The sequence below is a fragment of the Saccostrea cucullata genome, unplaced genomic scaffold (assembly GCF_032062105.1).
Source record: "Saccostrea cucullata isolate Sc308-1 unplaced genomic scaffold, CSIRO_AGI_Scuc_v1 ctg746, whole genome shotgun sequence".
In the NCBI taxonomy this organism is placed as follows: Eukaryota; Metazoa; Mollusca; class Bivalvia; order Ostreida; family Ostreidae; genus Saccostrea; species Saccostrea cuccullata.
The window spans coordinates 359,045-369,521 of record NW_026938715.1 but is presented as its reverse complement, the minus strand read 5'-3'; positions in this window follow the sequence as shown (position 1 = coordinate 369,521).

Here is a 10,477-nt window from a genome sequence, read left to right as displayed (position 1 = left end):
GGCACTTTCAGAAAACCCCCTTGTCTTCCTAATCCCAACCCCACCTAACGTGTATTGAAGAAGATAGACCGGAGTGTGAGACATTTTTTCCAGCAGCAGAATCTACCGGAACTAGAGGACGACCTAGTCTCTACATTGAAAAACATTCAATAAAAGATTTTTTCTTAAATAGTGTGAACTCTTTGAGGAACGGATGTCTTGTTGTGAATGCGTTTGAATGGAGGATAATGCAGTATTTAACGTTGTGAATTTTTAATTCTAGGGTGCCTTAACATTTCTGCATATTGTGTTAAAGTGCTTCAATAAAAATAAATTAAGTGAGAAAAATTGTTTTCTACTTTTTCATCCTGTATATTTATTAAATTATATTGTTTAAATAATTCAATATAAGAGCGGTGTAAAGCAAAAACTTGCCTGGGGACTTAGAAATTTTGACTAGTATATAATTTGCATGAAAAAAAATCCCCTTATTCGAAAAGTTTAAATTAAAGGACTTAGCATCACTTTTTTTTCTAAACACACCTTTTTACTATTGAACAGGTCGGTCCCTCCCCCCTCCCCCAACACTTTTTGTGCATTCAAGTCAAAGAAGGGTAATGTGGTAGTTTAAAAATGAAATTTGGTACTGAAAGAAATCCCCCCCTCAAGAAATATATTATTTTCAAGTTTGGCATCCCCTTTTTTTGGCTGGATAAATTTTTTTTCAGTAAGTTGATTTTTCCCTCTGCCCCCCCCCCCTTTCTCTGAATTTAATTCATTTTTATTTTTCTAGTTTAATATAGCACAACAAACCCAAGCCACCCCTCAAATAGGTTTCATGTCTGAAGAAATTCGTTTACGAGTTTTTTTCCCTTATATCTGTCAAAATAAAAAATGCTCTCCTTAAAATTCCTGGATCTGCGTATGTAGTTACTCTATTTAGGCAGATACTACAAATAGCTAGGGTGATATTTCACTCTAGGAGAAACTGAATTCACTAAACTTAAAACCAAAATATCTGTTTTAGAAATATATTTAAATGAAAATTTAGTATAAAAGGAATATTTCATACAATAAATCCTTGTCCGATAATTTTTGAGTTAAGTCATATATGGCGTATTTTTGATAAATTCAGACTTGATAATTAAAATTAAAAAGATCTTCCTATTTGTTTTGTTACGTTATGTAAAGATAGGACTTTCCTGTGAATTACACAATTTTAATCAATAGATATCCGAGATTTAAAACAATAACCGATATATTTCCCGACTCGGAATTCAAATATCAGACACAGTTTAAAGTCAAAGGGAAGGGATAGGTTTTTTCCCCAAACACTACCACTTACCCTTCTTTGACTACACTGCAACGAGCCTTTTGAAAGTGGGGGGGGGGGAGAATAGTTTTTCAAGAAAGAATATCAATGAATACAGTAAGTATGAAACTTAACCACTGTTTTCCCATGCACACTTGTGTCATATTAAACTAATAAGCACATCACGAAATGATAAAAGCATATTGCATAATGACAAGATCACATCACACAGTGATAAGAGCACATCACGTAATGATAAAAGCACATCACGTAATACTTACATTTCCAATAAATTTCCCCTATGATACTTTACAATATAAAATGCAGTTCATTTTCCCATGAACTACATTACATATGTACCACAAATAAGCATGAATATCTCCATTGTTACATCATAATACCGCACCTGACGTCAAAAAATATAGCACACTGTTTTAAAATGACAGTTGAATGGCGAAAATTTATGGCAAGTCATCAGAAAAGTAATGTAAATATAAGAAATGAATTTAATTTTTGAAGATTCATGAGGTATATGAACTAGAACGCTTCACGCTGGCATATTTATAATCAAGCGCTAACGCGCGTGAAGCGTCGTAGTTCATAACCTCATGAAGCTTCAAAAATTAAATTCATTTCTTAAATGACCTATGTACACCACGTAATGACAAAAGCACATCATAAAATGATAAAAACACATCATAAACAAGTAAATGCACATCAAAAATTTATTTTTTGTCATGTTAAGACAGTCCAGGCGTTCCATAAGCAAGTATATAAAAGAATTAATCAATTATGTGAAATGAACCCGAAATTTTAATTCAACTGCACTCCTACCGTCGTGAAATCTGATTTCTTCTCGGTTTGATGAAACAGCGGGCTAGGTAGTTGTTTAACATATATATGCATTTTAAGTGCATTTGAATGTAATTAAATTCAAATAAACTGTACGGGTGGCAACTCAGTTCTCTATCACTTTTCAAAACAACATCGCACCTTTTTACGTTTTTAATTGATTTATTTAAGAAATGAATTTAATTTTTGAAGATTCATGAGGTTATGAACTATGTCAACGCTTCACGCCGGCATATTTCATGAAGCGCGTTAATTAATTAAATTCATTTCTTATATTTACATTATTTTTCTGATGACTTGCCATAAATTTACGCCATTCAACTGTCATTTTTAAGGCAAAACAGTGTGCACTATATTTTTTGACGTCAAGTGCGGTATTATGACGTAACAATGGAGATATCCATGCTTATTCGTGGTACATATATGTAATGTAACTTAGTTCATTAGAAAATGAAGTGCATATTATTTTGTAAAGAATCATATTGGAAAGTTATTGGAAATGTAAATATTAATTTTGTAAATAAACATTGCTGCCTCATAGCTTGTTTATTGTAATTAAGGACATTGACAAGGTTCCTGGCTTTCGTATAGAATTTTTGAAATCTTCCTGACTTTGGGCTAATTCATGTAATTTTTGCTTACAAAAGGCATTGCTAAGTGCCATTTGTGACCAAAAGCTTGCATGAATCAGTCTAATGTTGAATAGTGCCAATATATTATCCTACCGGAATAAAGTATGAAACATGTAAAAGTTAAAACATTAAGAAAACCGTTAATGAAATGTGGGTGCGTTGTAATATTTACATTTCCAATAAATTTCCCCTATGATTCTTTACAAAATAAAATGCAGTATATTTTCTCATGAACTACATTAGGTATGTACCACGAATAAGCATGAATATCTCCATTGTTACGTCATAATACCGCTCTTGACGTCAAAAAGTCAAAAAATATAGTGCAAACTGTTTTGTTTTAAAAATGACAGTTGAACGGCGTAAATCAATGGCAAGCCATCAGAAAAATAATGTAAATATAAGAAATGAATTTAATCTTTTGAAGATTCATGAGGTATATGAACTACAACGCTTCACACCGGCATATTTATCATCAAGTGCTATAACGCGCTTCATGAAATATGCCGGCGTGAAGCGTCGCAGTTCATAACCTCATGAATCTTCAAAAATTAAATTCATTTCTTAATTGTATGCGATCGACGGATCAGGGTTAGAGTTTCTCAGAGATCGTAACTGTGTTAAATACATCTCCATCACTTTGGGTTAGGCCTAGTTCATAAATTTTTGCTTACAAAGAACAGGAAAAATTTTTTATGAACGAAAGTTCGGAGGAATCAACCTGATCTAATGTTGAAACATGACCGATTTTGAGCGCTAAGTTTAGGCAAGTTATTGTAAAAACGACTTATGACTTATCGGGCAAGCCCTCGGGGAATAGTTCAATGACCCTCCGGTGAATACGGCCTCAAATCCGGTGAATATGTAGTGTTATGAACCGTTTGCGCTTGAATAGCTTATATATATAGGGAATATAAATAGACTATATAATAATGGGCATCCGCCTCGGTCAATATGAATATTTTTCTGGTAGATAACAAACCATATTCAACACCAAAAGAGTCCATAATTGTATATTATCCTGTTATTAGCATTGCGATGCTGATATTTTTTGACGTTTTTGACGTTAATGGCGTGAAAGATTATTGATTAAAGTATGAATTATTATTGTTTAATTTCTTCTCTCTGAAGTAAATTTATAAAGGAATAAATGTATTTATGAAAAATGGTAAGAATAAAAAAAAATCATTATTTCGTGAAAAATAAATTTGAAAAAAATACATATTTGACAAACACATCAGTGAAAAAGTAAACAAAGCAAATTCAATGTTTGCACTGCTGAGAAGAACCTTCCAATATATGGATACCAGCACATTTGTAACACTCTATAAAACATTAGTAAGAGTCCATCTTGAATTTGCAAGTTCCGTTTGGCATCCATATAAAATGAAGCATATTGATATGATTGAAAATGTCCAACGTCGAGCAGCAAAACAACTACCAGGATTAAAAAATCTTACATATACTGAAAGACTAGAGAAATTGATGCTACCATCATTGAACTTCAGAAGAACCCGTGGAGATATGATAGATATATACAAAATATTGAATCACAAATATGACAGGGTAGCTGCACAGTTTATTAAACTATGGAATGATATGACATCAAGAACAGGGGTACGGGGAAATAGAATGAAATTATACCCTCAAAGAGCCAGGACAGAAATCAGGAAAAACTCATTTGTCATCAGAACAGCTAAGTTACATGGAATAACCTACCTGGAAATTTGTGACAGCACCCACTACTAATTCAATCAAAAACAGACTTGACAAATACTGGATTAATCAAGAGCAATTATACAATGACTTCAAATATAAAGCCACAATAACCGGAAGTGGTGAAGTACTAGAAACAGAGTCCGATGAAGAGGAACAAATCTGATCCTGAATCGGAAAACTGACCTAAGTAAACCTAAGTAAAGTAAGTAAACATATGAAAGGGGGGTACTAATAATTGCTGATTTTTTTCCTCCCCTAAGTGAATTTAATATTTATAATTATAACGAAATAAATGTATTGATGAAAAATGGAAAGAATTCAAAAGATGTACTTTATTCCGTTATAAATATTTTTAGGGGGGAAATTGTGAGAAATTGAAGGAGGGGTGGGTGCATGTGATTGTTCTAATGATTGCTTGGAATGTACCATGTCATTTCTTCCTTAATTAACACTCCGAGGTAAATTTATAACGGAATAAATGTGTTAATGAAAAAAATATGAACTCAAAAGGTGCACTTTATTCAGTTATAAATAAATTTGAAAAAAAAAAAATAAAAAAGTGAGTGATCATTATGGCAAGCCCTTTTACATGCGCGAATCTAGAGGGGGGTCAGGGGGGGGTCTGGACCCCCCCCCCCTGGAATTTACCAGGTTAAGAAATGTATATACTAAAACAAGAAGAAAGTTACCATGGACCCTCCCTGGAAAACGCTGACCCCCCTCTGGTAAATATAAAATACATGGTTACTGTCTTGAAATAAAAGCGATATTTGGGCGAGGGTAAGAAAACGTGATAGAGGGCGAGGCTTGCCGAGCCCTCTTACGTTTTCGACCCGAGCCCAAATATCGCTAATATTTCAAAACAGTTATCATGTATTTTGTTTATCCTGCAACAAAATATTACATTTGAACGTCCAAAACAAGCTATTTCCGACAGATTTAGGTACATCTCTGCAGTTGAAACTATGACGCCATGGCGTAAAAATTACAGTATACGTGACGTCACAATGATTTTAGAACGTCGGAATACAAGCACGAGGCTTTATTAGGGCAGTGACTGGATAAAGCTTTGGTTTATTAGGTTATCTTTATTAGGTCAATGCAAGGGGTAGTTGCAGGATAAACTCGAATATGTGTGAAATGGGTATGAAAAGTGAAAGATTTGAGGCAATAAAAGTCACGACCCCCCCCCCCCTCCCCCACTAGGTTTTTGACGTTTGGGCGAGTTTAGGTTTTTTTTTTTTTTTTTTTTGCTCGTCAAGAATTTTTTTTTGACTGGGGTGGACCCCCCCTGGAAAAAATTTCTGGATCCGCGCCTGTTTTACTATTTATTCGTGAAATAAAAATTTTCTTTCAATAAGAGAGATATCTCTTTAACTTATAGAGATATCTCGTTGACTAATAGAGATATCTTTATACCTTTAGAGAGATATATATATGGCAAGCCCTTTTACTATTTATTCGTGAAATAAAAATTTTCTTTCAATAAGAGAGATATCTCTCTAACATAAAGAGATATCTCTTTAGTTTATAGAGATATCTCTTTATCTAAAAGAGATATCTTTATACCTTAGAGAGATATCTCTTTAAACAAAACAGATATCTCTTTTTGTAAGAGAGATATCTCTTTTACTTAGAGAGATATCTTTATAAGCTAGATAGATATCTCTTTAAGCGAGAGAGATATCTCTTCAAGTTAGAGTGATATCTCTTTAACAAGGTTAAAAGAGATATCTTTCTTAGTTAGAGAGATATCTCTTTAGATTTTTAAAAAGAGATATCTTTATGAGCTTAAGAGATATCTCTTTTAATGAAAGAGATATCTCTTTTCCAGTGATGCTTAAAATAGAATAATTAATTCTCCACCTTAAAACGAAAGCGAAACAGGAAGTAAAGTCTGTGGAATTGTTTCTATGTTATAAGAAAAAAAGACTGACCAAGGAATTACCCTGAATAATACATGTACTGTGTAGACAAAAATGCTATAAATCCCTTACTTGAAACAACAAATAATAATGGCAACTTCGTTGAGAAAAATGCGTAAAGTTTAATATTCACAAAAACGAAAGTAAGCATATGCAATGGACCGAATTTTCTCAGCTTATGAAATAATAAACTATACTTCCGTCAATAAAAAGTTTACTTCCGGTAAAGGGAGAAGTCATTTGAAATGGAATTTAAATAAAAAATATGAATAGAGATATCTCTTTGCGACAAATCTCTTAAAGTGAAAGAGATATCTCTTTTAGACACTTTTGAAAGATACCTCTTTCACTTTAAGAGATATCTCTTAAGATAAACTAAGAGAGATATCTCTTTTACTTTAAGAGATATCTCTTTTTCCTTGAGAGATATCTCCAAAAGTAAAAGAGATATCTCTCTAGGTGAAAGAGATATCTCTTTAACGTTTATAGATATCTCTTTTCACGAAAGAGATATCTCTCAAGGAGAAAAAGATATCTTTTCAAGTGGAAGAGATATCTCTCTAATAAAAAGAGATATCTCTCTAAGTATTAGAGATATCTCTCTAAGTTTAATAGATATCTCTTTCTCATAGAGATATCTCTTCAAAATGAGAGATATCTCTTTAAGTTGAGAGATATCTCTATTTTTAAAGAGATATCTCTCTAAAATGAGAGATATCTCAGTAATTTTAAGATAAATTTTATTTTCCGAATAAATAGCAAAAGGGCTTGCCATATATATATCTCTTTTTGTAAGAGAGATATCTCTTTAATCGAGAGAGATAACTCTAAGTTAGAGAGATATCTCTTTAACAAGGTTAAAAGAGACATCTCTCTTAGTTAGAGAGTTATCTCTTTAGATTTTCAAAAAGAGATATCTTTCTAAGCTAAAGAGATAACTCTTTTAATGAAAGAGATATCTCTTTTTCAGTCATCCTTAAAATAAAATTATTAATTCTTCCCTTTAAAACGAAAGCGAAACAGGAAGTAAAGTCTCTCGAATAATTTCGCTGTTATAAGAAAAAAGACGGAGCATGCAATACCCAGAATAATATATGTACTATGTAGACAAAAATGCTATAAATCCCTGTTTGAAACAACAAATCATAATGGCAACTTCGTTGATAAAACTGCTAAAAGTTTAATATTAAGGAAAACGAAAGTATAAGCATAAAATCTAAAATGCAATGGACCGAATTTTTCTCTGCTTATTGAATAATCAACCATTACTAATTTGAAATCTAAACAACACTGATTTACCTGTCATGTTCTGTAAAGCTACGTATAATGAAGTATATCATGAATATGTCGAAATTTAAAAAAAAAAAGAAATACTTTATTGTACTTCCGCAAATAAAAAGCTTACTTCCGGTAAAGGGAGAAGTCATTTCAAATTGAATTTACATAAAAATAATGAAGAGAGATATCTCGTTGCAATAAAGAGATTTCTCTTTTTGTTTTAGAGATATTTCTTCTAGACACTTTTCTTTCACTTTGAGAGATTCTGATATCCTTTAAGATAAACTAAGAGAGATATCTCTTTAATTTACTTTAAGAGATATATCTCTTAAACTTCGAAAGATATCTCCAAAAGTAAAAAAAGATATCTCTCTAGGTGTAAGAAATATCTCTTTAACAATCAGAGATATCTCTTTTCACAAAAGAGATATATCTCAAGGAGAAAGATATATCTGTTCAAGCAAGAGAGATATCTCTCTTATAAAAAGAGATATCTCTCTTAGTATAAGAGATATCTCTCTAAGTATAAGAAATATCTCTTTTTATAGAGATATCTCTTAAAAATGAGAGATACATGTATCCCTTTAAGTTGAGAGATATCTCTATTTTTAAGAGATATCTCTCTCTAAAATTTTAAGATAAATTTTTTTTTCCGAATAAATAGCAAAAGGGCTTGCCATAGATCATCCCAATAATTGCTGGAATGAAACATTTATTCCGTGATCAATGTCTATATATTTGTTTATTATGGTTGATGATAATTAAGTGTATGAGGGTTGAGGGTAAGGGTTAAGGATCGACTTTGAATCTGAGGATTGAGGTTAAATGTCTTGGTTAGGGTTATTTAGCTAGATCAAATCAAATATATATATATATATATATATATATATATATATATATATATATACATACATATATATATATATATATATATATATATATATATATATATATATATAGGGAAATTAACCAATATGATGTTATACTTCTTGAATATTTAAATTTTTTCTCCGTTTATTTTTTTTTTTATTTCATCGGGTCAGTCAAAAAAGAAATATGTAAATGAAACGTTTTCATATAAGGAGTACATGTAACACACTCAACCATGCATTCACTCTTCACATAAAAATTAAAATGTTTAATTGAAAAATCACAGCAGCTATACTGAAAAACATTCAGCCTTCCTATCGTTACGGAAAATCCAAAAGGACATTGACATTTAAAGCTCTTTAAATGAAACGGTGGAACGGTCACTTAAGGTCAAGATCTAGTGAATGAAAGGTGTCTACAGATTTATCAAATTTGAGAAATTAATTTCTTTAAATGTGCTTTATAACTTTAGCTTGGTCAAATAAGGACTTTCGGGGCATAATTTGTAGGGAAACAAGATGAGAAATCATATTTTAAACTCTCTTTTCTAATGAAAAATTAACAAAAATCAGTCAAGAAAATGGGAGTTTTTTTTCCATATCAGACAAAGAAAATGTATCCAGATTGCCTACAGTTTCTCAGAAAACGGTAACTTGTATGTTCTGTGGCGCTTTTTAAAAATAATGTCAAAAAATATATAGGTATCCGGACTACTTTTCATGTGATTTCAAATTGAATTCCATGAAAATAGGTTGTTTTCTACATAATTCTATTAGAGCCGTAAAGTACGGGAAAAAGAAAGTTGAAAGTGATTATGACGTCATAATGGATCTAGCACCAAAAAGTTATTCTAAAGTCATTTACTAGATCTTGACCTTAAGAAAAATAATTATTTAATTTTATAGTTGGAGCTTTCCACATACCATAAATATGCCAAAAAGGTTATTATTATTTTTCTTTATTGTTCCAACTATCTGATTGGCTCAAACTGGATCACATGATCAAATATAAAAAGTGTTACAGAAATTTATAAACCCGCTGTTTCTAAAATTGGAAACGTTCTTCTGCGAAGCAACAATAGTGCTGACGTCACAATAGTCTTTATAAACTGAATGTTTCTAAAAACAGATACTGCAGCTGGTTTTCATTACTGTGACGTCATAATGCAAATGACATAAAAATACCTTGTATGAGAAGGTACTGAAGTATTAGAAAGAAGGATTTAAAGACATTTCTTATTTACTGATAAAAAATAATAAAACAATTGTAGCCTTTTGATGAGGTCAATCCCTCGATATATAGACCTTAGAGAAAGCATATCTACCTCGTCCCTCGATATATAGACCTTAGAGAAAGCATATCTACCTCGCACTTCGATATGCTTTCTCTAAGGTCTATATATCGAGGGATTGACCTCATCAAAAGGCTATAATTGTATAATAAACTTAAAACCCCGATATTTTGTTGAATTTCATTAAGTCTGTAATTTAAATTACCAGGGTATGTCTAGAGTATTAAACAATATCAAAATTAATATCAGTTTATTCGCTGAGACAACATCTTCCCAAGTCAGACGTTTTTGATCCACCCTGTCCCATCCTTGACTTGGGAAGATGCAAAGATACCTGTAGGTAAACTAAGGCGCGGATATTGAGGTACATAAAGAATTCCTGCATTAATGCGCCCTGATTCCGAGTGACAACCAGAGATATGAATAGCCGTCCCTTCCTCAAAGGGATGTGAAAGCATACTACTCGCCATTAGAATGGTGAGTTCATGGTACTGATCTAAATTGTGGTCTTAAACAAACCACTCAAAGAATGTATAGCTGTTCTATGGGATGGTTGACAACAAAATAAAGAGATATAATTTTAAAAAATGTTATATTTTTTCATTGTTGGAATTTTGAA